Source organism: Hemitrygon akajei, chromosome 11 (genome assembly GCF_048418815.1).
Source record: "Hemitrygon akajei chromosome 11, sHemAka1.3, whole genome shotgun sequence".
In the NCBI taxonomy this organism is placed as follows: domain Eukaryota; kingdom Metazoa; phylum Chordata; class Chondrichthyes; order Myliobatiformes; family Dasyatidae; genus Hemitrygon; species Hemitrygon akajei.
In genome coordinates, this window is record NC_133134.1 from 151,292,645 (window position 1) to 151,318,579 (window position 25,935).

Below are 25,935 nucleotides of genomic sequence, written 5' to 3' on the forward strand. Positions count from 1 at the left end.
GGTGCTTCGAAAAACCCAAATCATCGGTATATACACTTGAAATTCTGTCATAGAGCATATATAACACTGAGAATTAGACATCAAATGGGTCTGGTTCCTGACCCATATTGCTCATTTTGCCCCCACGAAACCATTGGCTCTTTTATACATGTTGTTTGGGAATATCCAGAGGTTTTTGGTTTGTGGGGGAAGGTTATCAGTACTCTTACAGAACTAACGTAGGTACAATTACCAATGGACCCCGCTGTACATCTTCTAAATGATGATTCCCACCTTTCCCTTATGGAAAAAACACGCAAAATCTGGCTGGCAGGCCTGACTGCAACTAAGAAGATTGTAGTCCAGCGTTGGAAACCTCCTCATGATATTTCAAGTACTCACTGGCTTCGGAGTTTTTTGGACATTTTTTACCTGGAATTATCATCAGCAAGAGTGAATGATGCACGACCAAACACAATCTTAATGTGGACAAATTTGATATCTAACTTAAAAGATCTTCTGTTAAAATAGGAATGTTCTGTCTGTGTATGCATTACTATTCAGTTGGTTGGTGGAGGGGAGAGGGGTGGGGTTGAGGGTTGGGGGTGGCTGGGTTAAACAGTCAAAATGTAATCAGCAACTGGTTATATTGAATGTAATTTGTTGGTGGTGCAATAAAAATTAGTGATTAAAAAAAAGTGTAGGCACTAGTCATTGAAAGCCTTCCCATTAGTCCTGTAGATTAATATCATTTTGTTGGGAAGCTTATTGGATGTGGTGCAGTATTGCAATGAGAAAGATTATACAGAATGTTGAGGTAATGACACAATAGTCTTCACAAACTGGGAACGGTGAGAGAGAGTTTGTTGCTGATCTCGAGTCAGGGGAAGTCGAATTAAAGCAACACTGCAGACTGTAATATTGAAACAGCTATTGGTCTCCCTCTCAGTGTGGCAGCAGCGATATCCCTCTTTCTCTCGTTAGTAAGAGAGAGGGCCCTTTGAGATGGCGAGGTGTTGGGATGGGCGCCAGTTTCTGATGGACTCTTGATCGTGATCATATTGTAGGCTTTACTGTGCTTGCACGGTGAGTCGTGAGGTTGATGCTCTTTGCTGAAGTAAGTAAGGGGGGGGGGTTGATGCTTTGGCTGCTGCTTGTGTGTGGGACGGGGAAGGGGGCTTTGGGGTTCTTACATTTTTTCTGTCATCCTTTTTTTGGGGGTTTTCTGTTTTGTGGATGTCTGCAGAGCGTAAGAATTTCAGGTTGTATATTGTATATATTCTCAGATATGAAATGCAACCATTAAACCATTGAGTGTTGTAGACCCATTGGTTAGAAACATGTCTTGTATGTTATCATGATGTGAATATAAGATCGAGACTAATAGGCACAGGCAAGTATTGTTAAAAGTATTAGCCTTGTGCAACACCATTCAAAATAAAATGCCTGTGATTGTGGTGGAGAAAGCTCCATTTTAAAGTTTTATTGAAAGAACCAATTCCCAGTTTTGTCACACCCAAAAAATTAAACTCTACAGATAATGATATTCAACCCCTACCATAGGCCATTAGTCAAGGCAGATGCCCATTGTGCCATTGCCATTTAGGGGAGCAATGAAGGTCCTCCATCTCTGTCTATCCATACAGCTGCACATAGATAAAGAAGTAATCTTCATTGCTTGCTTTGTAACCATTTTTTTGACCAGTCAGGATTGTTAGCCCTGAGCTGAAGCTCCAAATCTGAGGACCAGTGGACCACTCTTAGTCTGGCCTTACCTGTTGACCTGTTTGGCATGGGTGACCCTACTAAGAGCCAAAGAACAAGGCCCTGATTGCAGCCAACATAGCTCTCCGGGTCATTTAGGCATGCAAGCCTCCAAACCCTACGACAAGGTTGTGGTCCTCTTGGAGGGCCATTGTACAGCATCTCTAGAATAGACCCAATATAGCGTTGTTGAAACTCTTCCACATATGTGATGAATTAATTCAATCTCTGATGTCAGCTCTGCAATGAGATCTTGACTCCAGTTTAAACCTTTTAATATTTTGTTATTTTTTGCACTCTACTGATAATTACAGCATCAGCATTTGAACCGTTGAGTGGAATGCTGGGTTGAAGTTAGGACTGACAGGCTTTTTTGTATGTAATCAGAAACAAAAGCTGACCAAGTTAACTTGGTTCTGGCAGCCTGGGGCTCTTGCAGGCTCCTTAATCTGGAAGTAGCAACGCAACCACTAACACACCCATCCAGATAAAGTCCCACAAACACTACCCATGCTAAAAATTTACAACAGTTAATTGTTGAACATTGAAATTTCTGAGGATTTCAAATGTTGTTTCACATTTACTTTAATATGTCTCACGTTGTAGAGCAACAGCATTTCAAAAGCTTGGCTCAGGAGAAAAAAATTCACTTTTAATTTGATTTGGCTCAAAGTATCTCACTATTACTGCCAATCAGAACAGATCTGAGATGCAATAGTGTGATAAGCCAATGTGAAAGTTATATAAACAAAGAACTGACCTGCATCCACTTTGGAAATGGAAGAAATCCAAAGGCCTTTCAAATAATTCAATCAAAAGTTGATCCAGGGTCTGTAACACAGTAACAAAAGAGCATTTACCTCTAGTTTTATGATTACTATTTTCTTTCATGAAACATCACAGAATACATTTCTAGTCCCAAAAATGCCAATATGATGACATCACTGTGTAAAATTGTCTTTCACGCTTCCAATATTATAAATTCGAAGGATATCAGAGAGTGCAAAAAGGTACAGAATGACCAGTCTTAAAAAGCACTGTGCAAAAACAGGAGCTTTCATTACATTATGATATGTCTCATCAGCCAGTGCAACACAACTTTAAAAAAAATTAAAGATCATGAGTGGAAAAGCTGTTCTGGTGAAACAGCAGAAGACTGAAGTAGATTGAAAAGAATAAAAATGTACCTCCCCTAAGTTTCTGACCAGCTGTTCAAAGATCGGTGTGGATAACTGGCCCCGTGAGCAGGTTTGGGTTCATCCTGACGCTCCTCATGAACTCACACAACAATTTTGTTGTCAGAATCTAGGGGCTGTTATTGCCGGTATTCAGGAAAATGTCTTCAGTAAATGAGGAGAGCATTCCAATGGAAAAGGAGGAAAGGAAGAAAGGCCATTCAGTGCGATTGAGAATAACTACTCTGAGTTGAAGTTTTACACACAGAGGGCTTGGATTTCATGCTGAAAGCAAACAAAAAAAACCCACTGCCTTTGCAATCATTAGAAACATAGAAATCCTACAGCACAATACAGGCCCTTCAGCCCACAAAGTTGTGCCGTACATGTCCCTACCTTAGAAATTACCTAGGGTTACCCATATTCCTCTATTTTTCTAAGCTCCATGTACCTATCCCGGAGTCTCTTAAAAGACCCTATCGTATCCACCTCCACCACCGTTGCTGGCAGCCCATTCCATGCACTCACCACTCTGAGTAAAAAACTTACCCCTGCCATCTCCTCTGTACCTACTCCCCAGCACCTCAAACCTGTGCCGTCTCGTGCAAGTCATTTCAGCCCTGGGAAAAAGCCTCTGACTATCTACACGATCAATGCCTCTCATCATCTTATACTCCTCTATCTGGTCACCTATTACCCTCCGTCGCTCCAAGGAGAAAAGGAGAAAATCATTATAACAACTATCAGAAAATAACCTATTGAAAAATATCACTAACATTTATTAAGTTAAAAATAGCAGATGTATTCCTTTAAAATTGTTTGTGCTGATTTGATCTACGTCATGTTGAATGGCCTATATATTACTGCCAAAATGGAGCACTTTCAAATGTTCTAAATTCTCAGTTTTTCCTTATCCCCTTTTCTCTCCCTTCTAATTCAGTCTCTGACTTCAAACATTTATTTTTCCGTTATTATTTCCTAATCCCCAAAATCTCCGGTTACAAAATGTTAGATCGGACGAAAGGGGCAGCAGGGTGGTGTCTCAAAGCCACATTTAACAGGTGAAAGTAATAAGAAGTTCAGTGGTTCCAGAAATCTGGTGAAAGGTCAGATGGAGCAGGAGCACAAGTTTCAGAACAAACAAACTCCAAACCTGACTGAATGTAACACTGGTCAACTGGCTGTAGTTCAGTCTCCCTGGAAGATTTCAGAGCGCCTCCTCCTTAACTGATTGGACTCATTAATTTACATTATTATGTCTGCCACAGAATATGCAACTATGTTAATTACAGTCTAGGCATTTGCCACAATCCTCAAAACTAGAAAAACATTTTATAACATATTACATTAGAATATCTGAAGTGCAAAACACATATAATTAGGAACAAACTACTGACAAACAGAAGATGCATTAGTGAGGGACTCCGGGATTTTGGAATCCAGCAGAGGAGGAGGCAACAAAATAGCAATGATATTTCAGCATTGCACCACCTTGAAGGTGGAAAAATATCCCAAGGCACTTCACTTAGGCCGAGGGAAATGTGGATGGGAAGGTAAAGAAAATGAGGATAAGCTTGGTCAAGACTGGGTCCCAGAACAAGTGAATGAATGTAATGCAGGTGTTGCAAAGAGTGGGATTTAGTCAGGGAGTGGCATGATTCTCAGAGATGAGGTAACAGGGATAGACAACTATTGTATAAAGGAGAAAACATGGTGTATTACATCATCCAGTTTCAAAGGAAATTAAAGCACATTAAAATCAAGAGCTATGTGGTCACAATTCAACAAAATTAATTCTTCGTCCCGGTGTACAGATACACAAATTCCAGTAAGCATTAACCACATTTAGATGTCAGCATTATAATTTTCAGCTATACTGCGTGTGTACAAAAGTGAACTTCTAAAGCAATTATGAAGAATGCTTTAGTTAAGCTTAACATTGAGTTTACACATTACACAACCTCACACATTGAGGTTGACCCTGCAAGCTCAAATCAGATAAATTAATCTTCTTTGACTCGAGTCTCCCTCAGGGCTCTACGCTTTACACCCTATCTCAACTTCCAACTTGTTACTTCTCCCCACTTTCCACCAATACAAATTCCTAACCCAGTCTCAGCTGTATCACCAACCTCAGTGTCTGCCTCTACACATCACCCAGTTTATCCAACCTCACCTGTGATTAAGGATTCTTTTCTTTTCGTTGTCTCATTCTCCAAGTGAACATGCCCATTCCAGACCAACACTGACACCTTGATTCAACTACTCCCAAACCCAGTACCCACTCCAGCTTTAACAATGCCCCCTTTGAGAGCTGCTGGCTGACTTTACCTGGTCTTCACTTCTCAACTCATTCCACTGATGATTTGCTGAGCCAATAAAAAACCTTGCAAGTGAGCAGGTACCACAGAAGTGCTCATACTCTTTGTAGTTGGTAGCAGAATCACACGAACTAACTAAAATGCCGGTTTCTAGGCGACCACCAGATTTATGCAAAGTAAACATTTTTCATTAAGTTGCTGGAAACGTGACAACATTCGCCGTCTGCCCTCAAGCATGCATCTGCACTGTGCTGACGCAAATGACATATTTCACTTTATGCTTTGATGTACATGTCACATATAAAGCTAATCGTTAATATTTTCCTTAGCAAAATCGAGAATTTAATTATCTCAAGACTTTCAATCACGTATACTGGTGGCATGCTTTGGGTATATGCCGCAAATCGCATTGCCTGCTATAGTGGTGAGGGACAAAAGCAAAGAGCTTCCTGGGGAAAACAGCAAGGAACACAACGATGCTTTATCAATGAAAAGCAAAGAATTGTAGATGTTGGAGCTCTGAAATAGTAAAATAAAATAAAAATTCCACAACTTAAAAGGTTAAAAAAAAAACAGAATTAATCTTTCACATCTGTGACTTTTCATCAGATCCCTGCACATCCTGGTTTCTATACCAGATGCATATCGTAAACTTGTTTGTGAGACGTACTTCTCGTTTTCTATCATGCTAAACAAATTGCTCATTTAAATCTAGGAGGAAACAACATTTTGCATTCTGTTAAACTACCCTAAACCAAAATCACACCCACCTTCCAAGATTCAGCAAAGGATTCCACAAGATACACAAGTGCCCGGATAAAACCAAACATCATATAATCTTTTCAGTGGCAATCCTCACACTCTCATCTTTAAATGATAGCAACTTTTTGATATTAGAGTTAATGGCTTGCCTAAAATCACGATCTACATAATTGAATGCATACAAAGCACAGGCACAAGTTATAATCTCAGACATTAATGGAAGTGGAAGTAGTTTTATTTTTAAGAAGCACATAAAAAAGTTGGTGGCACTACTCACTGAATCAGTAGGGCTAGTAGCCGTAGACTTGCAGAGACTTTCAAGGCACTCAGTTCAGGTTCCCACTTTCAGGGCTTTAAATAGACGAGCCTAGGAAGTACTGACATTCAAGCACTTGAGAGTTTTCCTTCCTTCAACAGTGCCAAGGATTGGCTAATCATTACAGGGTTATTTGGAATCCATGCACTCCAAACCTCTTCAACAACAGTTTAATTTGGACATCAAATCGATTTTCCTTTCCAATTGTTTACAGAATAGCGACTTTGAATTGGGATAATATTCAATGCTTAAAACAAATAGCTACCTCCCTTCCGACTGAATACAGTAGACTACAATAGCAAACTTCCCGAACAGACACATCAAAGATTCAGGAATCAGAAGTGCTCACTAATCATAGATTTTATGTAATTGTTTATCAGTGGCAATCAACATTGCTAACAATGCACAGAGATGTACTACTGATGTGGATAGATCTGTCTGGAGAATGAGGTCCTAAGATTGCCTCATTCAAAACTGATGCCAAGATCAGTCTTGAATGAAGAGACAGCCACTAGGATTTTTGCCTCTGCTATAAATCTTTTTCTTTAACCTCATACTCACATTTCTGCAATCAACCCTAGCAGTAACAAAGCCGAGGAGGTCAAGGGCTTTGCGACAATGAGCAACTTCATTCAATCAGCCACCTCTGTTGCTTCCTTCTTATTGACTAGATGGTTGGCTGAAAACCTCTGACCACTGAACCTCACCTTGTCCCGCATCTCTCTCTATTTTTCTGTTCCAGCCCTTTCATTCATGTGTTAATAGTTATTGTTAACAACCCTCTCGCAGCCCACCCCTTTTCAAATCCGTTAGCATCGGCTTGTCAAAAAGCTGCATCTCCACCCCGGGAACAACCACCCATCCTTCCTTTCAATCTTACCAGCATCCTTGTGAAAACTGCAGTTTACTAATCTCATGCAAGTTTGAAAATGGCTCTCATCCACAATACCAACTATAGTTATGTATCCATGACAATGTTGATACATTTTGTCCACCGCACTTGATATGGTCACCTTTCTGCTAAGTCTTTTGATTATCCCCACCCTGGGACAGACTGTTCTCCCCACGGGTTTCATTTACAGACAGAAAATCACAACAATGCTTTCCCTTCTTGGTCCCATAACAAAACTTCTGTTACCTCCCATGGATCTCTCAGTGAAGTCTTCCTGTTTACCACCCCTCAGTAATCTCAAACAAAAGCAGGAATATCCAAGTTCTCTCTCAATACCTTCCCCCAAACCCCCACTCTGCACATTGCCAGAGAGCTCAGCTGACTCTGAAGAATGGTTGGGGCAAAATATTTTGAGAAGATCGAAACCATTTCTTCAGCTCCTGAGCAACACACGCACACACGATGCTGGAGAAACTCGGCAAGGCAGCCAGCAAATATGGAACAGATTCATAGATGCTGCCTGACTTGCTGATTTCCTCCAGCATTTGGAGAGCGTTGCTCAAGATTTTCAGCATTTGCAGAACCGCGTGTTTATGACCTTCAGCTCCCGGCATGAATTCCGCTTGCGACTACTGACCCTCCACTCTATTGGCTATCAACAAAATTAACTCATATATTAACTTCAAAATATATGTCACATTTCTGTTGCGATAAGCTTTAGGCTACATACTTAAGCCCTACTTAGACTGTCACTATTTTCACCTGTAAAATCACCCAAATTCATTCCTGAAATGTTCAGACACACCTTTATAACCTATAGACTGGACCACTCAGTCTTAGTAATGTAATCTTCCATAAACTAGAAGTCATCTAGTAATTTTCTGTCTATATCTCAGTACACAGCAAATCATATTCAACTATCATACCTGTGCTTTCAGGTCTGCCCAAGCTTCATGGTCGACGTCAGTTCCTTTAAAAATGTTATTGCTGTTATTGTATGTCCTGCCCCTCTCTACTTCTAATCTTCTTCACCGTTAGCCTTTAGATTTTTTTTTAAAAAAGAGGTAGAGCATGGTAAAAGGACTTCCTGGCCCAAAGAGCCCACACCGCCCAATTACACCCATGTGACCAGAGCACCCTTGAGGCAACACATGAGCTATTGGGGAGAACATAGAACCTCCTTACAGATAGCAGTGGAATTGAACTTGGGTCGCTGTCACTGTCATGCTCACCACTAGTCTACTGTTCTACATTGTTCCAATTTTTTGTAAGATGCAGTTACGGCTTATTTCCTTCAGTTTATTACTTTTACAGGAACTCTAAGAGCAGCGTTTATTGTTTAACTCCAACCTCTGGTGAAGCTACTCCTAGAGTATAAAGATCATAAGATGTAGGAGCAGAATTAGGCTATTCGGCCCATCGAGTCTCTTCCACTGGCTGGATCACTGCCTGGTATGGGAACTGTACTTCCCTCAATTGCAAGGACTCTCCAGAGAGTGGTGCGGACAGCCCAGCACATCTGTAGTTGTGAACTTCCCATAATTCAGGACATTTACAAGGACAGGTGTGTAAAAGGGGCCTGAAGGATCATTGGGGACTTGAGTCACCCCGACCATAAACTGCTCCAGCTGCTACCATCCGGGAAACGGTACCACGGCATAAAATCCAGGAACAACAGGCTCCAGGACAGCTTCTTCCACCAGGTCATCAGACTGATTAACTCATGCTTACACAACCTTATTTCTATGTTATATTGACTATCCTGTTGTATATAATATTTATTATAAATCACTATAAATTGCACATTACAGATTTAGATGGAGACATAACATAAAGATTTTTACTCATGTATATGAAGGATGCAAGTAATAAAGTCAATTCAAATACTCCACATATGTTAACCCTTTCATTCCTGGAATCATTCTTGTGAACCTCCTCTGGACACTTTCCAATGTCAGCACACCTTTTGTTGGATAAGAGGCCCGAATTCTTCACAAGTACAGGTTAAGTATGGTCTGACCAAAGCTTTATAAAACTTCAGTATTACATCATTGCTCTCATTTTCTAGAACTCTCAAAATGAACACTAACATTGCATTCGTCTTTGTTACACTGACTCAACCTGCAAGTTAACCTTCCAAGTCCCTTTGCACCTCTGATTTTTGACATTTTCCCCATTTAGAAAACTGTCTACACTTTTAGTTCTTCTATCAAAGTGCATGGCCATACACTTCCCTGCATTATATTCCATCTGCCACTTCTTTGCACATTCTCACAGTCTTTCATGTAATACTAAGGGTTTTTTATCTTGCTCAGCAGTCTCATGTACAGCACTTTGTAAAAGACCTTATAAGAATTCAAGTAAACAACATCCACTGACTCTCCTTTGTCTATCCTGCTTGTTATTTCCCTAAGGAATTCCAACATATTTGTCAGGCAAGATTTTCCCTTAAGGAAACCATGCTTTCTTGGCGCATTTTATCATGCGTTTACAAGTACTCTGAAACCTCACCCATAATGGACTCCAACATCGTACCAACCACTGAAGTTTGGCTAACTGGCCTATAAGTTCCTGTCTTTTACCTCCCTCGTTTCTTAATGAGTGGAGTGACATTTGCAATTTTTCAGTCCTCCCAAACCATCCGAGAATATAATGATTCCTGAAAGATCATTACTAATGCTTGCACAATCCCTTCAGCATACAGAAATGTGTTTCCATACATGAAATTTACAGGCTTCTTAGTGGTTGAAATCACAGGTTTGGCAAGTGCTGTCAGAATTGTGATACATTTTCTTGAAGTACACATGGTACCCACTGAGGAAGGGTGGAGTAGAAATCGAACATTTAGGTCAGTGGAAGGAACATCAATCAAATGGATTGCTTTGTCCTGGACATTGAGTATTCTGAATGTTATGCAAGTTGCACCTGACCAGAGAAGCAAGCGAGTATTCCACAGCAGTCTTGATTTCCATCTTAGAGAGTTGTCCAAAAGTGAGTCACTGGTCAGAGGTACCCAGTCTCTGATCATCTCTTGCAGTCACTATTTGTGGCTGAGCTAATCAAATTTCTGTCAATCGTGAACTCCCTGCAAAAAAAAATCTTGGTGGGAAATTCAAAAATGGTAATACACTGAATATCAAGGACGAAATTTGTGGGAGAAGGCTATCATCTGGAAATTTTATGACAGAAATAACATTAGCCTCTTATCAACTGATGTAGCCCAGGTCTTCCTACAAGCAGGCACAGGCTACCTCACTTGCTGAGAGGCTGCAGATGGAACTGAAGATTGCACAACACTTGGCCAACAGCCCCACTTTAAGAGGGAAAGAAGGTCGCTGATGGCATATTTTGAACAATGATTGAATAGGTTGCTCTTTTTACCTTTTGGAAAGGAGAACTGTTTATGGTCCTAAGATTTAAGAATAATCTTAAATCTTAAGATTAAGGTAGAGGATAAAGCATTTTATTCCAAATTTTTTTAAAACAGCTATATGTATTTCTCTCTATATATAGATATATACACACTTACACACACAAATATATACAACTTGATACCATAAATATCTTTGCGAATAAGAGTCTGTAATGTGACTCTTTCCTCAGATGCTGCTGTTTCCAGCATCACTGCCTTTAAATTCTACTGAGCAATTAACAAGGATTGACACCACCAAATAATTTAGAATGCTGAACTATTTCTGAAAGCGTTGAGTCAGATGATTAAATGCTTTTGACACCAAACTAGATATGAATACAGGTGAAAAAGAGAGGAGAGGGAAGATGGGATAGGTGCTGAGGACAGGACTCCCATAGAATACAGATGCCAGTATGGGTTAAGTTAGGCTAACCAGCCTAATTTTGTCCTATCTATTTTGTCTGCGATATTAATTCAGTAGGAACTTTATTAAATATACCTGTATACCTGCTGTTATTGCAAATATCTAATTAACTAATCATATAGCAGCAACTCAATACATAAAAGCATGCAGACATGGTCAAGAGGCTCTAACCAATCAGAAGCTAAGGGGTTGCTGGGGCTAGAAATTAGGGGATTATTATGGGATAATGGGCGTGAGGCAAGACACCTTTACAGAATACATAAGACTGTTGGATTAATGGGAGAAGGGGTTATAAAAAAAAGGAAGGGAATTATATTGGTGCGGCTTAGAATTGGGCATACTATGCTCAATTATTCCTTATGTATTGTTGTCATATATGTCGTCATTATGCAACAGTTGAATACATTCCAGTTCAAGGTAAACCAAATAAAATTGAAAGGAATCAAATGCAGGCTTCACAACTACCTTTGAGAGTTGATAGTTTGCAATTAAAAACTTTAGCAAGTTATGAAAGTGACATTAATTTAATTCACAATATTGTCTTTCATTATTTATAATCAATAGCGCTTTTTGGGGTAATCAAGTCTTCATTTGATAAAGAACTAGCAGGGGCTTTAATTCCCAACCCTACACACCATATTCCAGTTGGGGCAGGGAGAGAGGAAGGGTGGGTGCAGTGGAAGCGAGGTGAAGGGAGGAGTGGGTGCAGAGGGGGCGAGGCAAGGGGTGGGGTGGGTGCGGAGGGGGGCCAAAATTGTTGACAATGCTCTAAGTGCGGCCTGATTAGTGTCTCATAAAGGGTCAGCATTATCTCCTTGATTTTGCATTCTATTCTCTTTGAAATAAAGGCCAGCATTGCATTTGCCTTCTTTACCACAGATTCAACCTGTGAATTAACATTCTGGGAGTCTTGCACGAATACTCACAACTCTCTCTGCATCTCTAATGATTGAACCTTCTCCCATTTCGATAATAGTCTGCACTATTGGTTCTTTTACCTATTCTTCCGATTTGTCCAAGTCCTATCATCCACAAACTTTGCCACAAAGCCATCAATTTTATTATCCAGATCAATGACAAACAATGTGAAAAATAGCAGTCCCAATACTGATCCATGCCGAACACCACTAGTCACTGGCATTCAAACAGAAAAGGCCCCCTTTATACTGTAACTCGCTGCCTCTTGCCTGTCAGACGTTCCTTTGTCCAGGCCAGTAACTTCCCTGTATCACTATAGGATTTTATCTTGTTAAGCAGCCTCACCTGTGACAGCTTATGAAATGCCTTCTGAAAATCCAAGTAAATGACATCCACTGCCTCACTGTCCACCCTGCTTGTTACTTCCTTGAAAATTCTAACAGATTTGTCAGGCAAGATTTCCTTTCACAGAAATCAAGCTGATTTTGACTTACTTTATTATTTGTCTCCAAGTACCTAGAAAACCCATTCTTAATAATAGATGCCAACATTTTCCCAAACACTGAGGTTAGGCTAAATGGCTGATAATTTCCTTTCTTCTGCCTTCTTCCCTTCTTAAACAGAGGAGTAACATTTGTAATCTTCCAATCCTCTGGCACAATGCCACTGTGGTGAACTACATATACCTGTCTGGACACGCCCCCCCCCCCCGCTGACTGCTCCTGTGGCAGTCTCACACACAGTCTCCAAAGCTTACAGAAAACAGTGAGAAAAGTGAAAAGAAAAAACATCTAGCGAGTGGCAGTTGTGAAGAAAAATGCTTTTTAATGAGAAAGGATAGATGAGAAATGGCCAGGCTAGTTCAAGGTGACAAGAAGTTGACAGTAACAAAACTAACCATGCATTACAACAGTGGTGTCCAGAAGAGCATTTCTGAATGCACATGTCGAACAGCAACAGCAGCAGAAGATCATGAACATACACTCAGCGGGCACGTTATTTGCCAATATAGGTAATATTGCAGCCAGCAAGTGTAAACTGATAACCTGGAGAAGGCAACAAAGTATAAGTTATCCAAGTTGGCTGATGAGATAAAAATAGATGGAAGGGAGTACTACAGGGAAAAACTTGCCAGTTGGAGATCGATGTAGAGAAGTTCAAGGTTATAAGAGGAATCTACAGATGATTAACTAAAGGGTGAAAGTTTGCAGATGAGTTATACATGAATCACCTCAAGTTAGCTGTAGATATACTAATTGGCACTAAATGGTACATTGGCCTTAAATGCAGATGATTAGAGTTTAGAAATGGGAAAGTACTGTACAATTTACAGGATACAAATGAGGCCACACCAAGAGTATTGGAATACTGGGCACAGTTTGGAACCCCTTATTTTAAAAAGGATATTGGAGACAGTTCAAAAGAGTTTCCCTAAGGTAAAGATGACAGCTCAGAAATTTAAACTTGAGTAACTACTCGAGTATCAATGATAACCACTCGAGTAGTTATTGGATTGTTATCAGCGCCATCTGGTTCACTATTGCCCTTTAGGGAAAGAAATCTGCCAGCTTTATTTAGTTTGGTTTTGTGTGACCAGAGCTGTCAAAACAGCTGGCCCCCATCATTGAGTCAACGATTAATCTGCTGGAGGATCTCTACAGCTCATGCAGCATGTATGGGAAAAAAGAAAATGATGACATTTTGGGCCAACACCTCTCAAAAGTCAACAATCCCTTCTCCACTCCCCTCCACCCGCATAATTTCCTCCAGCAGATTATGTGCTCCAGATTCCAGCATCTGCAGCCTCTTGTGACTCATAATTGAACCCAGATTGATGTCCACTTAGTTTAACATCAGTCAGTTTAAAAACAATTGTTAGGTTTGTGTCACATCGATGTTCTGAACTCAAGTAATTCATCAGGCTTGTAACAAAGCAGCTCTTCATCGTAGGTTATGGGGAGAAGGCAAGATAATGGGGTAGAGAGGGAAATAAATTAGCAATGATTGAATGGTAGAGCAGTCTTGATGGACCAAATGGTTTAACTATGCTCCTATGTGTGACGGCCTCATGGTCAATGATACCCATTCCTTCAGGAAGAATAAATGACAGGACTGTTTTAATGCTGCATGAAAATTCTTCAAGCTTTAAGAAATACTGTTTTTTCTTATTTCTTGACAACAGAAAACTTTGCATAAGGGGCAGTAAAAAATATCCAACACTGTGGAAGAGTCATGGAAAGGGATTGAGCTAATCTGAGATACCATGGATCAGAAATAGAGGAAAAACAAACTCAAGAAAAAAAGGCAAGCTTGAATGCATGAAATTTTTTTTTTCAGTATTCTTCTTCTCTCTCATTTCCACAAGATCTCAAGATATAGGAACAGAATTGGGCCATTTGGCCCATGGAATCTGCGCTGCCATTTCATCATGGCTGATTTATCACCTGTCCCATTCTCATTCTCCTGCTTTCTCCCCTTAAGCTTTGTCGCCCTGATTAATAAAGAACCCATCAAACTCCACTTTTAATATACTCAATGACAGGGGCCTCCACAGCGACCTGAGGCAATAAATTCCAGTTTCACCAGCCTCTGGCTACAGAAATTTCTCCTCACTCTGTACTAATTGGATGTCCCTCTGTTCTGAGGCAGTGCTTTTTGGTTCTAGACTCACCTACTACAGGAAACATCCTCTCCACATCCAGTCTATCTAGGTCTTTCAATATTCAATAGGTTTCAATGAGATCCCCTCTCATTCTTCTATATTCAAGAATGTACAGGCCCAGAGCCTTCAATTGCTCCTCATACATTAACCCTTTCATTCCCGACATCATTCTTGCAAACCAACTCTAGACCTTTTCCAATGCCAGTACCTTTTCATAAATTAGCGGCCCAAAACTGCTCAGAGTACTCTAAGTGTGGTCTGACCAATGCCTTATAAAGCCTCAGTATCCTTGTTCCTTCATACTAATCCTCTCAAAATGAATGCCAACATTGCATTTGCCCTCCTTACCATTGACCCAACCTGCAAGTTAACCATAAGAGAATCCTACTCAAGGACTCCCAAATCTTTTTGCAACCCTGATTTTTGAATTTTCTCCCAGTTTAGAAAATAGACTCTTGACTCTCCTTTGTCTATCCTGTCTGTTACTTCCCCAAAGAATTCCAGAAGATTAGTCGGGCAAGACCTCCCCTTAAGAAAACCATGCTGACTTTGGCCTAATTTATCATGTGGCTCCAAGTACCCTGAAATCCCATCCTTTGTAATGGACTCAACATCTTCTCAATGACTGAAGTCAAGCTAACTGGCCTATAATACACCTTCTTCCCCCCCCCCCCTTAAAAACATTTGCAATTTTCCAGTTCTCTGGAGCCATTCCGAAATCTAGTGATTGTAAGTACCTAGGGTGCCTAAGAGTTCTGTGTTTGTCAACATGGAGCAGAGAACAAGTTTGTAAATCTGGCGTGAGCAAAGGATGGTGGGAATGGCGAGTGTGGAGCACCATGGGAGGAGTGTGGACAGATGGCAGAGAACAAATGCCAAGGGTGGGGGTTTGGCATGGCTGCAGACACAGCCAGCCCTGACACTCCAAACAAGGACTTTTGAATCCAAACAATTGATTTACTGATCATTACCAGAATATCCCTCTGCTGCTTCCCACTCTCTCCCCTCTCCCTTCCCCTTTCCAAAACTTCATTTCCCTCTCCCTGCCCCCTTCCCACTCTCAGTGCATAATAGAGATGCATATCAGAATCAGTTTTATCATAACTCACATGTCACAAAATTAGTTTTTATTAAATAGTAACATTATAGTGCAGTACATAAAATTACAACAGTACTGTGCAAAGGTAACCTATATAAGAATTTTGCACAGTACTGTTCCTCTTTTGGAACCCTGGGGTCTATTCCTTCCAGTTCAGGTGACTTATCTACCTTCAGACCTTTCAGCTTCACGTGCCCCTTCTCCTTATAACAGTAGCTACACTCGCTTCTGCCCCAGACATACTTGGATTTCTGGAAAACTGCTAGTGTCTTTCACAATGAAGACTAATGCAAAATACTTACTATGTTCATCTGCCATTTCTTTATCTCCCATTATCTCTCTAGTGCCATTTTCCAATAGTCCAATATTCACTCACCTCTCTTTTACTCTTTATGTATTTGAAAAAAATAGTATCCTCTTATATTATTAGCTAGCTTACCTTCATATTTTATATTTTCTCTCCTTACTGCTTTTTTGTTGCCTTCTGTTGGTTTTTAAAACCTTCCAAATACTCCAACTTCCTACTAATAATGAGAAGTGGCAGATGGAGTTCAACCCAGATAAGTGTGAAGTGGTTCATTTTGGTAGGTCAAATATGATGGCAGAATATAGTATTAATGGTAAGACTCTTGGCAGTGTGGAGGATCAGAGGGATCCTGGGGTCCAAGTCCATAGGACGCTCAAAGCTGCTGCGCAGGGTGACTCTGTGGTTAAGAAGGCATACGGTGTATTGGCCTTCATCAATCGTGGAATTGAATTTAGGAGCCGAGAGGTAATGTTGCAGCTATATAGGACCCTGGTCAGACCCCACTTGGAGTACTGTGCTCAGTTCTGGTCGCCTCACCACAGGAAGGATGTGGAAGCCATAGAAAAGGTGCAGAGGAGATTTACAAGGATGTTACCTGGATTGGGGAGCATGCCTTATGAGAATAGGTTGAGTGAACTCAGCCTTTTCTCCTTGGAGCGTCAGAGGATGAGAGGTGACCTGATAGAGGTGTATAAGATGATCAGAGGCATTGATCGTGTGGATAGTCAGAGGCTTTTTCCCAGGGCTGAAATGATTGCCACAAGAGGACACAGGTCTAAGGTGCTGGGGAATAGGTACAGAGGAGATGTCAGGGTTAAGTTTTTTTACTTAGAGAGTGTTGAGTGTGTGAAATGGGCTGCTGGCAACAGTGGTGGAGGTGGATACAATAGGATCTTTTAAAAGACTTTTGGATAGGTACACGGAGCTTAGAAAAATAGAGGGCTATGGGTAAGCCTAATAGTTTCTAAGGTTGGGACATGTTTGGCACAACCTTGTGGGCCGAAGGGCCTGTATTGTGCTGTAGGTTTTCTATGTTTCTAATTTGTGCTCTATTATATGTCCTCTCTTTTGCTTTTATGCTGTCTTTGGCCTTCCTTGTCAGCCAGGGTTTTCTCATCCTCATTTAGAATACATCTTCATCTTTGACATGCATCTACCTGCTCCTCCCATATTGCTCCCAGAACCTCCAGCCATTGCTCTCCTGCTATCATTCCCACTACTGTCCCCTTCCAATCAACTTTAGCTAGCTCCTTTCTCATGCCTCTTTGATTCCCTTTACTCCACAGTAATACTGATTTTCTCCCTCTGAAACTGCAGGGTGAATTCTATCATAATATGATCACTCCCTCCTAAGGGCTCCTTTACCTTAAGCCCCCTAATCAAACCTAGTTCACTGCACAACACACAATTCAAAATTGCCATTCCCTGAGTCAACTCAACTACAAGCTGCTCTAAAAAGCCATCTCATAGGCATTCTACAAATTTCCTACTTGGGATCCAGCACCAACTTGATTTTCCCATCAACCTACAGAATGAAATTTCCATCACTATTGTAACATTGTCTATTTTACATACTTTTTCTATCTCGCATTGTAATTTGTATCCCACAACCTGACGACTAAGATGGGGCACGACGTAGTTTGCAGCAGCCACTCCGGAGTTGATATCTGTTATTTGTCAAGCGGGGTGCAGTGCACAGTCCTAATCTGATGAAAAACAGATGTGGGAGCACAGAGGAACATCTGGAAATCTCCAGGAAGGCCCTCTTCGTTGCTGCTGCTGTTGGGAGGTCCGGGTCTCTGCTGAGAAGAACAGGCCCCAAGTCCTCGGGGTCGCGTTGCCGGTGGCTGTTGGCGGGGGTGTCGTAGTGCGCTCGGCAGAGGATGGTGCTCAGAGAGGCTGTGCCGGAGGGGATGGTCGAAGGCTCAGAGGTTCGACGGACTCTAAGTCCACTGCTGTCAGGGCGTGTTCGCCGTGTGCTGCGTCTGTGAGGCTGAGTCTGGTGCCGTGGAAGTCCATAGCGGGGGTACTCCCTTCTGCCGCCTGCATGGGATGATGAGTCTATCGGGACCCTGAGGACTTGTGGAAACTGTGTGGTGGTTTCTTTCAAATTTAAAGTCTTTTAACATCTTTGGACTATTTTTACTGTGCCCATGGTCTGTTTTTTTTTATCAATTATGGTATCGTTTGCACTGTTGTAACTATGTGGTTTTGTGTAGGTCTTGTAGCTTTAGGTTTTGGTTTGTTGGGTGGTAGAGTTGGTCTCCTGACTTGGTGTGCCTGGGTAGTCTTGTTTTGTCTGGTGGGATTGGAGCTCCTTTCCGGGGAACGTGCTAAGATGGTAGCGTGATATTAATACACAGCAGCCTCTCCGGACTCTGGATTTGGGGATTGCCAAATGTTATGTGGACTTTCTGGTGTAGTCTGTTTAGTCATGTGCTTTTGTGATATCATTCTGGAGAACTTTGTCTCATTTTTTAACTGCATTCTAGTTGTGGTTTCTAAATGACAATAAACTGAACTGAACTGAACAAGCTGCGGGCCTGTATATAATCTCCATCAAAGACTTTTTACATTTGCAGTTTCTTAACTCTACATCTTCCAATCTTATACAACCTCTTTAAGGATTTGATTTCAGTTTTTACCAGCAGAAACACCCCAATCCACTCTGCCTACCAACCTGGTCTTTTGATACAATGTATAGCCTTGGATGTTGAGCTCCGAACTATGACCTTTTAGTCACAGTTCAGTGATGCCCACAACATTGTACTAATTGTTGTACAAGATCATCTACCTTACTCGATATACTGCATGCATTCAAATACAAAACCTTTAGTTCTATATTCATCAGCCTTTTCAATTTCTCTCCCCATGTTACACTTCGCCTCATCCCTTCAACTGCAACTTTGCCCTGTCACCTACTTGCCCTTTCCTACAGTCTCACTACACACTGCAGCTAATTATAGTCCAACTGCTCTGCCCCATCATTCCGATTCCAACCCCCTGCCAAATTTGTCAAATCAACTTCCCACAACAACTTTTCAGCAACTTCGTCAGATTTTCCCTCCTGCATCCCAGAAACTGCACCAGCCACATAAATACTTCAGTGACTTGCCACTGTATTCCCCAAGGAGGCTTTAATATTAAAGCAGCACAGGATATTAGTTGATTGAGCAGGAATCCAGCTACATTGCAAGAGCTCAACACCACTCTGAACACAGCAATCTGCTAGTTTGATATTCAACCCTCCTCCAATTAAGAATTCATTTGCAATGTCAGTGATGTGGTGTGAATGGCTTAAAAAATGCACTACAGTTAGCTATCATGAATTTTGTGACAGCACCCATAACTGCTGAGGACATACAAAACAGGCACCATTGAAATATCATCACTTGCAGATTCCTCTCCAAGTTGCACACGACTGTGTCTGAAAAGTATTATCAGTATTCCTTAAGTTTTGTAGATTTAAATTTCAGAACTCAGTACTAGAGTACCTTCAATAAGGAACTCACCAATAAGTTTCTCACTTGCACTTGAGGACAGAATAATAATACCAGTGAAACAAGTTCGTCAAATTAGTTACAAGTCTGCAGAACATTCTATTGTTTGCAATTTTCATTCTTGTAAATGACATCATTTATAAGAACTGAGAGTGGAATTGGAACAGATGCATGCAGTGACACAAAGAATTGCCAGATTCTCTCCAGGAAGGGTGTACGTGGTCCAACAAAATTTCCCTTGAATCACATTCAAACAATTAAAAAAAAACAGTGCACAAGAACACTTCAGCAGGGAAGGATCTCAGTTGGAAAGGCAACTAAAAATAAAGGCATGCATAAAATTCCTTTTTGAGCAGTTTAATTTTCCAGGGCAAGGGAAACATGTGACAAAGTGAAAGATGCTCATCTGTTGAAAAATGGCCCAGTGTGTTACTGACAGAAACAGTGATGCTGGATGCAATAGCACACAATTAAAAAAAACTAGATGAAGGACAATCAGACGAGGATGACACATATGCAGATGCTGCTTGCTCACCTTTTGACAGCATGCTGCAGAGTGGGAAAACAAACAAAAGAAAAGGGCTAGATAATGCAAATTTAACTCGGCAAACTGCCTAATTGAAAGAAATTTTAAAAATAAAAGCGGACGAAGGTGGTCTGATACTTCCTTGATGCACAAATCAAAGAGAAAGCTCCACTTACAGAACGGAACACTGAAAACCCATTTATCATAAGACCACAAGACATAGGAGCAGAACTAGGTCATCTAACCCATCAATTCTGCTCTGCCATTTATTCATGGCTTATCTTCCCCCCCCACCCCCGCCAACCCCATTCCCCAGCCTTCTCCCCATAACCTTTGATGTCATGTCCAATCAAGAACCTGTCAATCTCTGCCTTAAACACACCCAACAACCTGGCCTCCAAAGCTGTCTGTGGTAACAACTTCCACAAATTCACCACCCTCTGGCTAAAGAAATTTCTGTGCATCTCTGTTTTAAATGGACACCCCTCTATCCTGAGGCTGTGCCCTCTTGTTCTAGACTCCTCTACCATGGGAAACATCCTTTCCAGATCTACTCTGTCTAGGCCTTTTGACGTTCAAAAGATTTCAATGAGATTCCCCCCCACCACCAATCATTCTAAATTCCAGCAAGTACAGACTCAGAGCCTAAAAACATTCCTCGTATGATAACTCTTTCATTCCTGGAATCATCCTTGTGAACTTCCTCTGGATCCTCTCCAATGCCAACACATCCTTTCTTTGATGAGGAGCCCAAAACTGTTCACACTACTCAAGGTGAGGCCTCACCAGTGCCTTATAAAGCCTCAGCATCACATCTCTTCTCTTGTATTCAAGACTTCTTGAAATGAATGCTAACATTACATTTGCCTTCCTCACCACTGACTCAACCTACAAGTTAACCTTTAGGGTGATCGGCGCAAGTACTCACAAAGATCTTTTGCATCTCAGATTTTTCGATTTTCTCCCCATTAGAAAATACTCTGCACATTTATTTCTATGACCAAAGTGCATGACCATGCACTTTCCAACATTGTATTTCTTTTGCCACTTCCTTGCCCATTCTCCTAATCTGTCCAAGCCCTTCTGCATCTTACCTGTTTCCTCAACACTATCTGCCCCTCCACCAATCTTCATCATCTGCAAACCTGGTAACAAAGCCAACTATTCCATCAACGAAATCATTGACATACAGCATACAAATAAGTGGTCCCAACTCGAACCCCGTGGAACGCCACTAATTACTGGCAGCCAACCAGAAAAAGAACATTTTATTCCCACTCGCTGTCTCCTACCAATCAGCCAATGCTCTAACCATACCAGTAACTTTCCTGTAATACCATTGGCTCTTAACGTGATAAGCAGCCTCATGTGTGGAACCTTCTCAAAGGCCTTCTGAAAGTCTAAATATACATCATCCACTACATCTCCTTTATCTACTCTACTTGTATCCTCAAAGAATTCCAACAAGTTCATCAGGCAAAATTTTCCCTTAAGGAAACCATGCTGATTTTTTCCTATGTTGTCCTGTGTCATCAAATACTCCATAACCTCATCCTTAACAATTTATTCCAACATCTTCCCAACCACTGACATCAGGCTAACTGGTCTATAATTTTTTATATTTTTTGTTATATGTGATATGGTGCAACTCAAACTACCTGCGTCTCAATATCACCAAGACCAAGGAGATGGTGGTGGACTTTAGGAGATCTAGGCCTCATATGGAGCCAGTGATCAGGCCTCATATGGAGCCAGTGATCATTAATGGAGAATGTGTGGAGCAGGTTAAGACCTACAAGTATCTGGGAGTACAGTTAGACGAGAAGCTAGACTGGACTGCCAACACAGATGCCTTGTGCAGGAAGGCACAGAGTCGACTGTACTTCCTTAGAAGGTTGGCGTCATTCAATGTCTGTAGTGAGATGCTGAAGATGTTCTATAGGTCAGTTGTGGAGAGCGCCCTCTTCTTTGTGGTAGCGTGTTGGGGAGGAAGCATTAAGAAGAGGGACGCCTCACATCTTAATAAGCTGGTAAGGAAGGCGGGCTCTGTCGTGGGCAAAGTACTGGAGAGTTTAACATCGGTAGCTGAGCGAAGGGCGCTGAGTAGGCTACGGTCAATTATGGAAAACTCTGAACATCCTCTACATAGCACCATCCAGAGACAGAGAAGCAGTTTCAGCGACAGGTTACTATCGATGCAATGCTCCTCAGACAGGATGAAGAGGTCAATACTCCCCAATGCCATTAGGCTTTACAATTCTACCGCCAGGACTTAAGTACTTTTTAAAAGCTATTATTAATGCTTTTTGAGATAGTGATTTAGATGCATATCATATTTTTTTACTGAGTTAAGTATTGTATGTAATTAGTTTTGCTACAACAAGTGTATGGGACATTGGAAAAAAAGTTGAATTTCCCCATGGGGATGAATAAAGTATCTATCTATCTATCTAATTTCTTTTCTTAAAGAGTGGAGTGACATTTGTTATTTTCCAATCCTCTGGCACCATGCCAGACTCCAATGATTTTTGAAAGTTCATTACTAATGCCTCCACAATCTCTACACCATCTCTTTCAGAACCCTAGGGGTTTATTTGGTCCAAGTGACCTGTGTACCCTTAGGTCTTTCAGCTTTTTGAGCATCTTCTCTTTTGAAATAGTAACTGCACTCACTTCGCTTCCTTCACACACTACAACATCTGGCACACTGCTGGTGTCTTCCACAGTGAAGACTGAAGCAAAATACTCATTTATTTCATCTAATATCTCCTTGTCCCCCAATATTTCTCCGGCCTCATTTTCTAGTGGTCTTATATCCACTCTCATCTCTCTTATTTTTTTTAATTTTTTTTTTTACATACCTGAAAAGCTTTTACTATCCACTTTGATATTGTTTGCTAGCTTGCTTTCATAATTCATCTTCTTCTTCCAAATTATTCTTTTAGTTGCTCTTTGTAGGTTTTTAAATAGTTTCTCAATCCTCCATCTTCCAGTTAATTTTTTCTTTGTTATCTGCCCTCTTCTTTTATATTTACTATTTTGCCATTTGAGTATTTTTTCATTTTTGGAATACATCTGTCCTGCACTTTCCTCATTTTTCCCAGAAACTCATACCATTGCTGCTCTGCTGTCGTCCCTGCCAGCAGCTCCTTCCAATTTACTTTGGCCAACTCCTCTCTCATACCCCTGTAATTTCCCTTACTCCACTGAAATACTACTACATCAGACTTTACTTTCTCCCTATCAAATTTAAAGTTGAACTCAATCATACTGTGATCACTGGCTCCCAGGGGTCAGTCTACCTCACGCTCCCTAATTGCTTCCAGTTGATTACATAACACCCAACCCAGTATAGTTGATCTTCTAGTAGGCACAATAAGAAACTGTCCTAAAGAGCCATCTCATAGGTAATCAACAAACTCACTCTTGAGATTCATTAACAACCTGATTTTCCCCAATTGTTAAAATCTCCCATGACTATCGTAGCATTGACCTTTTTACATGCCTTTTCCGTTTCCCATTGTAACCAGTGGTCCATATCCCAGCTGTCATGAGGAAAAGGTTCAATGAGAATTATTTCCACTGAGGTTGGTTGAGACTACAAGGGAGGGTCATGGGTTAAGGGTGAAAGGTGAGAAGTTTAACGTGAACATGTGATGCACCATCAATAACTCACTCTGAGACGTAAGAAGCGAGATATCGGCTTTTATTGACTGGAAGAATGAACAACACTACATCCTGGAGAATGAGGCCGGGCTCAGGCCTCAATCGCCTTTATACAGGGGTCTGTGGGAGGAGCCACAGGAGCAGTCCAGACAGGTATATGTAGTTCACCACAACATGAGTGGAAACTTCTTCACTCAGATGGTCATGAGAATGCCGAATGACCTGCCAGCACAAGTGTTGCATGGGAGCTTGATTTCAATGTTTAAGACAAGTTTGGAAAGGTACATGGACAGTAGGGATGTGGAGGGTTATGGTGCTGGTGCAGGTCGATCGGAGTAGGCCATTTGAATGGTTTTGGCATGGACTAGATGGGTGGATGAACCTGTTTCTGTGCTGCTTTTTTTATAGAATCATATAAAGGTACGAGTGTGCTGCCAGAACATTAGACGCTAACACCAACATTAATGTTGGGTTACATCGGCTAGGTGGGAATAGAGGCTTTCTAAAGCAAGTTAATTGGAAAGGTTATTTGACAATTCTTGAAGCATTTACCATCAATCACTAATTCTAGATTGTTCACAAAAGTCATGTTGTTAACATGAAAGCTGTTACAAAGCATCCCCTCTCCAATGTGAACATTCCAGCTTGGACCTCTCCAAAGAGATGATCAATTTACAGCAGACTGGTAACAAACCTGAACCAGGGATTAATCAAATCAAAGCTGTATTGAAACTACCTTAGCTATCATTTTGACAGTAGTGGTTAAGTTCCCATTGATCAACATTAATATCATAATTGCCAACACCCAAGGTTCTGCAGATGCTGGAAATCCACAGTAACACATACAACATGCTGGAGGAACTCGGTAGGCTAAACAGCATTTATGGATCGGAATAAAGAGTTGACATTTTTGGGCGAAACCCTTTATCAGGACAGACTTTTCCTCTCCATAGAAGCTCTTGACCTGCTGAGTTCCTCCAGCATTTTATGTGTGTAATAATAATTATCAGTCTACTCATATTTAACCTGATCTTGGTCAATGTTTCTAATTGCTCATCTTGAGCGGCCTACAGAGAAAAAAGGTTATGAATTGAAAAGATTTAGTTCAGGTGCCTTGCTGTTCAGCGTGGGCAATCATGTCTCTCCATCCAGCACGGTCCCTGACCCTCCGAATTGTAGTTGTTGCCTCCCCTGTTTCTAACCGTGATGTTAATCCATCTATCATTCTCATTCTCTGCCTGCCTCTGCTTCTTTTTCCTTCCAGCTTTCCAGTGGTAACTAAATGTTCTAATGTCTCTCCTCGCATGATGTGTCCAAAGAATTCTGATTGCTGTTTTCTGATTTTCTTATGTACATTTTGTTTTTGTTCTCTGTAGAACTTCTTCATTGGTTATCCTGTCCGTATATGATATGCGTAGCATTCTTCTGAGGAACCGCATCTCTGCCGCATTGATTCTTTTTTCCATTGCATTTGTGATGGTCAATGACTCGCAGCCATACATCAATATAGGAAGAATGTAGCAGCTGAGAGTTCTAAGGCGGATGTCAATTGCTATTTTCTTGTTCGTTAGGATGTTTCTCATTTCGGTAAATGCTGTTCTTGCTTTTATGTCTGTTTTGCATTTGCCATGAGATGTTACCCATGATCCAAGGTACTTGAAGTTGTGAACTTGTTTCAGGATGTCATATCCCAATACAATCCTACAGTTTGGGATATCAGGTTTCTTTGATATTACCATTACTTCAGTTTTCTTTTTGTTTAAGGTTAGGGCAAGTCTTTCGCTCTCTGTGTTGATGGTAGATACTAGTTTCTGTAAATTTCTTCACTGTTTGCTGTCAGTACTGTATCATCCACATAGTGGAGGTTGTTGATATTGTATCCTCCTATACTTATTCCATGTAGGTCTTGTATGGTTCTCATGATGCTTTCACTGTACAAGAAGAACAGGTCTGGTGATAGAACACAACCCTGTCTGAATCCTCGCTTTATTGGCTGATATTCAGCAATCTCGTTGTCTATCCGTATGGCTGTACTTTGTTGCCAGTAGAGATTCCTGATTATTCTTAGATCTTTTCTGTCAATATTAATATCTTTAAGCATTTTCATGATGACTTGGTGTTACATTGTGTCAAAGGCTCTTGTGTAGTCAATGAAACAGAAGTACAGGTCTTGTACTTCTATTGACCTTTCAATAACATTCTTGAGAATATA

At 41.0% G+C, this 25,935-nt stretch overlaps 1 protein-coding gene across 9 annotated transcripts in view; it reads right to left on the reverse strand.

Moving 5' to 3' along the window:
- Window positions 1-25,935, reverse strand: part of slco4a1 (solute carrier organic anion transporter family, member 4A1) — a 229,844-nt gene that overhangs the window by 122,261 nt on the left and 81,648 nt on the right. For 5 of the 9 annotated variants that reach the window (XM_073061927.1, XM_073061925.1, XM_073061930.1 and 2 more), the window contains exon 3: window positions 2,504-2,574. The exons of 1 other annotated variant lie outside the window; for it this stretch is intronic. The gene's annotated coding sequence lies outside the window, so the exon portion shown is untranslated. Of the gene's footprint in view, window positions 1-2,503; window positions 2,575-6,278; window positions 6,370-12,861; window positions 12,884-25,935 lie in introns of those variants that run through there. 3 more of the 9 variants (XM_073061929.1, XM_073061933.1, XM_073061932.1) reach the window with 2 other exon arrangements.